Below are 7716 nucleotides of genomic sequence, written 5' to 3' on the forward strand. Positions count from 1 at the left end.
TACTGCGTCTCTCTTAAATCTCTTTCTGAAGTAAGTTATTCCTGTTAGTAAATTTTAAAAGTATTTCCAAATACTGTATAGGGTGTTTCAAAATAAATGTCGGGATTTTAAGGCTTTGAAGTATTATTACAAGTAATTTACAATTATAAATAATACATGAAATGAAAGAGCAACTCAAAACCGTTTTATACGCATGCATCCGTATGCACTGTTTCCTCCTGTCTGCCGTTAGAAAGCGCTAGTAGCAAAGATGGCGATTAGTGGGCAGAAAGTTTTTTGTGCTTTGCAGATTGCAAAGACTGACAGTGCAACGTGCTTTCCATATTAAGTTCAATTCCAATCCACCAAGTGATAATAATCCGTAGATGATATCATCAGTTTGAAAATAACGGCTGTCTGTGCAAAGGAAAGAGTACGGGACGACCAAGAGTAACTGAAGAATGTGTTAAATTGAACGAGTTATCCTAATCTCGCACATAGATTTTTCAAACTCATCCCGAAGAATACTAAATCCTTTTACTTACCTGATAACAGTTCATAAATTATTTAATTGAGTTGTTATATAAATACGTGCCTTAGAGAGAGATCAAATTTTTCTGCAGATATTATTGGGTTTTACAGTAAAATGAATGCATTACAGGCAATTTTGTCTTCATTTGATTCAATGGGATGTTAGACTGCTACATTGTGAACCTGAAATATGCTTTAAAGTTCGGTTCATCGTCCAATAAATAGTTTTGTATCAGCTTTCTAAGCACACATTTCTCTCCCGGATATCGATACATAGTGGCTCTTAGTTTCTTGTTGCGAACCATTGCAGTACGTGTTTCTTCTATTCTTATACCTCTTTCGACTACTTGAAAAGCCACATTTGCACATAGATTTTTTTGTGGAACACTGATTTGCATTAATACGTAGGTATTTATGATCATTTACTATATATTTTATTATTAATATTAATATAACTAACTCAATTACTATTACTATTATTTTTTTCTCTAATATATTCAAAGCTTAGTTATATGTTATTATTATCGTTATATTATTATTATTGTTCGTAATTATACTGTATTATTTATTAAACTTGAAATATCGTAGATTCATAGACGTAGCCTTATCGTGTCGCAGCAATATTTCAACTAATACATATTAGTCTACACTCTTTTAGGCTAGAGTCCAATAATCCGCAGTGAACGAAAATAATTAATTAACGAATGGTGATGACTTCAAAGTTTCCGCAGTGATAATCAACCTTACGCCTAGTTTGCTTTTCATGAAATACCAACAGTAATTCGGAACAAGCCAGTAAAACACATAAAGTATACGTTTAATCAGGAATATGCATCGTATAAGCATAGGTTCATCAAATGTTTACACTCATCATATAGGTAAACAAGTAGATCAACTAGCCTTCAGAAGTTTTAACAGCAAATTTTGAGGATTGCTATCAGGACGAAGGAAAAGATTTCCACTCTCCGAACTTGTAAGCTTCTAGTGATCATTTTAAGAGCCATTATCACCGGATACATAATTAATAAACAGTAAAAGTTTCATCTTCTTCTTATACTGTAGTGTACCTTAATAATGGTGTGTAATATTAACATTTTAAAAGCCATAATGCCGTTAATAAAGTAAACCAATTATCTTGGAAAGAATATAGGTTTTCCTAAATGCCTGTCACTACTTAATAAGTTACACCTTTAGTTTTAATTTATGGAAACGTGAAAATGTAAATGATGTAAGAAAGGTTGCTAGAATATTTACAATGATTTATTGAAATATAATAAAACTCAATATAAAACTAATTAATTGAAATTACTAAAGCGATAACTATTGTGTTGTATTGTATTGTATTTATTTCGTCCTTTTTTCATACATTTAGCACCGTATTGCAATGCATATGAAGTGGACACGTCATTTATATATAAACACAAAAGTAAAAAGAACAATAATAATGAAAATTACACACACTAGTTTAATAATTAAGCCTTACATCTTACATCTTATTATACATTACATTTTGCATGATATTATTAAAAATAAAGTTAGAGTAATTATTACTTGCAGTGTATGTAGAAATCCTTAAACATATGCTAAAAACAAGCAATGACACTGGTTACTGTAGATCATGAAGTTTTTATTTGTTTCTGTTAGCAATTCATGTATTCCTGTATCGAGTAAAAGCAGTGTTGTAATAAATATTTCTGTAGTTCGTTTTTTTAAAATTTAGTAAACAGAGTCCTGAGTCTTTATATCTTTGGGAAGTTTAGTATAGCATGATACCCGTGTATTTACACTCTTTTTCATATAATACGGTTCTGTGTTCTACAATAGAAAAGTTTTGTTTGTTTCTTGTATCATGATCATGTTTTTCTTCTACCCGCGTAAGGACACCCTCTAGGTGTCTCTTTACAAATATCACTAGATTTAAAATGTACAAACAGGATCCAAGGGCGCCCATCAGGAAGGCAAGATGGGGCGTTCGCCCTCTAGAGGAAATTGTACTTAAGAATATCGAAAATCCAATAGAATTTTTACATTAGTCACAGCAAAATTTGAAACTAGTTTTGAAACGTCGCTTATACTTGCCCCCCTTGGAAACCCCAACATGGCGTCCTTGGTAGTGGGAGTATACGAAATTTTTTAAATATTGGTTTGCAGTGATCTTTTGGTTTAGCGGTCGCCTCATTCTTACTATTCGTTTCTGTATTGTAAAAATTGCCTTGGCTTTGTGTGTATTTCCCCCAAAATATAATGCCATATGTTAAATTTGACTGGAATAATCCAAAGTAAATTGTTTTTAAAGTAGACTCTTTTAAAACATTTTAAAGTACTTTAATTGCGAAATGAATTTGATTTAATTTTTTTACTAAGCTTAGTTATTTGTACATCCCAGGAGATATTTTTATCCATCCAAACTCCTAAGAACTTAGTTGAGTTGATAGTCTATTTCGTTATTTTCAATTAAAATATTCACAGGCTGCAATTGTTTGTTGCGCATATGATGAAAATTGATTGCCTGTGTCTTTTCAATGTTTAATTTCAGCTTATTTTCTTTAATCCACTGAGATAGTTTATAGAGAATTTCATTTGCATTACCTTCAACATCCTCATTTGTGTTCCCTTTTACTATAATATTAGCATCATCTGCATAAAGGGATAGTTCTGCTGGAGCAATTTTACATGGTAGATCGTTAGTGTGTATCAAAAATAATAATACGGATCCTTGTGGCACTCCACATTATATTTCTTGTTTTCCCGATGTGTAGTATGTAGTTTGGTTTGTATCTCTGTTGCTGTATGTAATTTCTACTACTTGCTGCCGATTTTCCAGATACGATTTAAACCATTTGGACGCAATGCCTCTTATTCCATAATCTTGTAAGATTTCTATGTGACACTAAGTCAAATGCTTTGGAAAGATCAAGGAAACACCTATACATTTCTCCTTACTATCTAAACTTTTATGTACAATTTCTACGAAATTATATATTGCTGTTTCCGTTGATTTCCCTTTTAGGAAGCCATGTTGCTCGTGTGTTATTAGATCATGTTTAAGTAAAAAGGATGATAGCCGGATACTCATTGTGGTTTCTAAAATGATCTAGAAAGTTGAGAGAAGTGAAATAGGCCTATTATTTTCAAGCGCTGATTTGTTGCCTTTTTATATATTGGTTCTACTTTTGCAATTTTTATTATACTAGGGAATTGAGATTACAAAAGAGGGATCTAAATGATTGAAGTTACAAAAGTGAGATTTAGGTGGGAGACATTTCCTATTACATGGTAAGAATTCTGAACATTTCCTATTGAAAATCACTATTTAACATTTATCCATATTCTAGGATAAGAGAAGGATTGTCAGTTACGTTAATACTTGTAAGAAGAGACCAAAGATCCAACCTTTGTCGAGTGGGAGAGAACCATCTCGATGGTTCAAAAGACGGAGACTTCTGAAGACAACTGCCTTGCCTCTCCACCGTACTGACTGAACCCCGAAGCAAATTTACGGCAGTCTTTTATATGAATCGTGTAACTGTAATTAAATTCCTCTTAACTTATTTCTGTTATGACCCACTCACCTACAAAAGTCGCGTAGCATAGAATAATATCTAGAATTTTACTGTTAGGTGGAAAACTTCTGGTCTCATCTAACTCAAAGAACACAAATAAATAAATAAATCTCTGGTTCTTCAACCTGCATGAAAAACTATTAAAAAAAAATATATAACTTTTTTCTCGACTGTGATTTACACCACAATACATAATATCACTATATTGTGCATTGGCTAGAGTTTTACACCACCCGGTATATGTACGTATTCGTATGTGTACACACACACGCACACGCACACGCACACACACACACACACACACACACACACACACATATATATATATATATATATATATATATATATATATATATATATATATATATATATATATATATATATCGTTTGGCGCTGGACAAACGTTTCACAGAGAAACTGATCACAAAGATTGCTAATGGAAACAGTGGTGCAGACGCAATATTAAGTTGAGGAGCTGCTCCTCAACTCGTTTTTTTTTTGGGGGGGGGGGTAAAATGTTCTTCAACCAACATTTTCCACTGCCGCAATTATAATTCTATATCAAAATCGTGTCAAACAAATTAGTTACTCGTACTCACTCTACCCAGTTGGCCCACTTTTAAGTATAACCCCTCAGGGCGTTTCCAGACTATTCGCTGACGCAGAGAGGAAAAAACTCCACGGGAAGGGGGAGTGAATTTTTTGGGGAAAAGCTCTAAACGGAACCAGTTACATCTAGGTAAAGAAGTTGGACTTTTATTTCTCTCACTCCCTCTTTGACTTACCTCTATCCGTAAAGACCCCTAGAAAATTCTAATAAGGGGGGAGGTACCTCCTTTTACCGATATTTCATATTTTGAATCTTGCTCAATAGCGGCAATTGGCTGTGAAAACTAGGGGGGAACTTGCCATTAGAAGTAGGCACCTGATAACACATCAGAAACTATAATTAATTATAACGTGGCAGCAAAAATGGGGGGCAACTGCCCCCCGAATTGCCGCCACTGATCTTGCTTCTATATTATGTAATCTGTCTTTGACAATGACTTCCTTTTATCGCAAGCAATGACAGGGAGTATTTAAGGGGGCTAGTGGCACAACCAGAGAATGAGATCATGGGCGGCGAAACCGAGGGAAATTGAGGGGACACATTCCCTCCAATGTTGTGGGCATGTTAGATCAATTTTCCTCACCATTAAGCATAGCAATTTTTGCGTGCTGAATGAATGAATGGAAGAACTAGGAAAACATCAACATTCTTTTATTTCATTCATCAAGCTTTTGGGTGAAATTTCTGCAAGTTTTGAACAAAGTGTTCTTATATTCTGATACAAAATATTAATATTTTCTGGTGGGAGACTTAAATAGGTATAAATTTAGAATGACACCACTGGAGAAGGGCATTAGCTTTGCAGGGAGAAATTATAACTCAGTAGTCAGGCGACCATCATTGTTATTGGAGGAAACCCTTCTTTTTCTGCAACTGGAGAATGAGGGGTGGGCAGCGCTGATTTTCAGAACTAATTAGTGCAGTAACTATCCTGTGATTTTGAACGTGGTTGTGGGGAGATCTGACGTGGAAGACAGATGGATTTTTTTTATCTGTGCTTTTGTGTTATGTGTTTCATTTAAGGGCCGGTCCTCTTGTGATATTTCCCTGATTACTAACCGTCAGATAAGATAAAGGGCACTGCAAATTAGAAGCCACTTTGTTATTGTGCGTTGTATTTAAAAAAATCATCTGGAAAAAGTCCTGAATCGCCTAGGTCTCAGAGCGAGTGATTGGTACCTTTACATCTGGATCTTCTGCAGGAAAACATCTTTTTTCGGTTATGTGAAAAACATTACATGATGGTGGAGTGCAGATGGAATGAATTGTTGGCCAAAACTATGATGGTGTAGGAAGCATGCAAGGGAAGTTCAATGGTATGAAAACTCTTGTACAAAATATTTATCCAAGTGTTTTGTATATATGGCGCAGCTCACATAAGTTTTCCTTGGTAGAAAAGAGTGTGGAATGCTGCTCCACTGTGAACAGCTTTCTTGGCATTCTAGAAGAACTTCATACATTTCTGGGTGAATATCTTCGACACTCAGTGTTTTTAGATGCATTACAGACTGCAGAATATGATAATATACGAAAAATGAGATTGAAGAGAGTGGATACCATTAGATGGGTAAGTAATCATTCTTCAGCAAGCACCCTCTCTGTATGTTACAGTGAAACAATACTTTGCGTCCAGACAATTAATGAAGATAAGTTGATCGACAGAGAGTCTACTATTGGAGCATATGGATTAGTGAAACACCTGAGTTCATTTAAATTTGCTGTAACTCTTGTGATCTGTTTCAAAGTATTCAGAGGTTTTGCTCCTGTGACAGCACTACTGCAATCTGTTTCTATGGATCTCGGTGCTGCAGAGGAACACTCTTCGCTCTGGCAGTGGGTGGGTTGCATCAACAAAAGAAATTGAGGATTTCTGTTATATGCGCAGCATCATGACTAAAGAAAGACGTCCAAAGAAGCAGAAACGCTTTTTTGATTAAATTGGAGTGGATGATTAGCTTCCTAGTAATGTTCTGCTGACATCACGTGTGGAGGTGTACAACACTTTGCTGGATTCACTGACGTTGCAGTTGACAGATCGTTTCAATAACTATAACATTGACATATTAAAGGAAATGAATACGTTTACTCACTGCAACCTTATTCACTTGGCAGCAAGTTAACCTATAACTGTGAAAGAGGAGAAAATAAGTGAAAACTATGGGCTGAATGCTACTGTTGTTGCTAAAGAACTGGAAACATTTTCTTCAGTGCACAAGGCAAGTCATTATAATGTGGATATTACAAATTTTTGTAGTAAAGAAAACAATAAAACACACGAAAACTTTGACGAAGACTTTGACGATAACAGCAGCACATCATCCACAACAGAAATAACAATTAGAGGAGCTGTCAATCATTGGGTGTTGAAAGGTTTCATCAAACCTTACAGATTTATTTCCCAGCTTTCATCTTTCCCTAGCCTCTTTGTGTTGTATCACATTCTGGCAACTCTTCCAGTGGACTAATTATTTTGCAGAACGTACCCTGAGTAAACTGTATAATTCAGAGGTTGTTTCCGATCTATGATGACGAAATTTCTTACCTTGTACAGCACCACCAAGTGGGAAGAAAAGGAAGCTGCCAGTCGTGGGGGAACCTTGGACCATTGACTGTGTGTGACAGGTGTGGTAAGTGTATATTGAGACAAATGCCGCCGAAAATAAGTGCTTATTGGGAAGACTACATATCTGCCCTATTCGACGTGAACTACAATTCTAGTGCCATTATCAAATTGTGCAAGGAGCTTAAATTCATTGTGTCCAAAAATGGCATAACACGGGTGTTGAAAGAGGCAGGCAAGGCGAGGCGTAGGATGGTTCCTCGGGCAGAAACAGGCCATCCCCCAACCTACCAGTAGCCGCACACGAGCTAGAATTCGGGAAGTTGGGGCTCTGGCCACCAGGGAGAATCCACTCACACAGAGGAGTATGGCGAACTGGCTACAGACATCACAGAAGACAGTGCACACCATCATTCACCGCGATTTAAGGTTGGTAAAGCGACGAAAAGGGCGTGTTCGTAAGCTCTTGCCAA

The sequence above is a fragment of the Thermobia domestica genome, chromosome 2 (genome assembly GCF_964235325.1).
Source record: "Thermobia domestica chromosome 2, izTheDome1.hap1.1, whole genome shotgun sequence".
In the NCBI taxonomy this organism is placed as follows: domain Eukaryota; kingdom Metazoa; phylum Arthropoda; class Insecta; order Zygentoma; family Lepismatidae; genus Thermobia; species Thermobia domestica.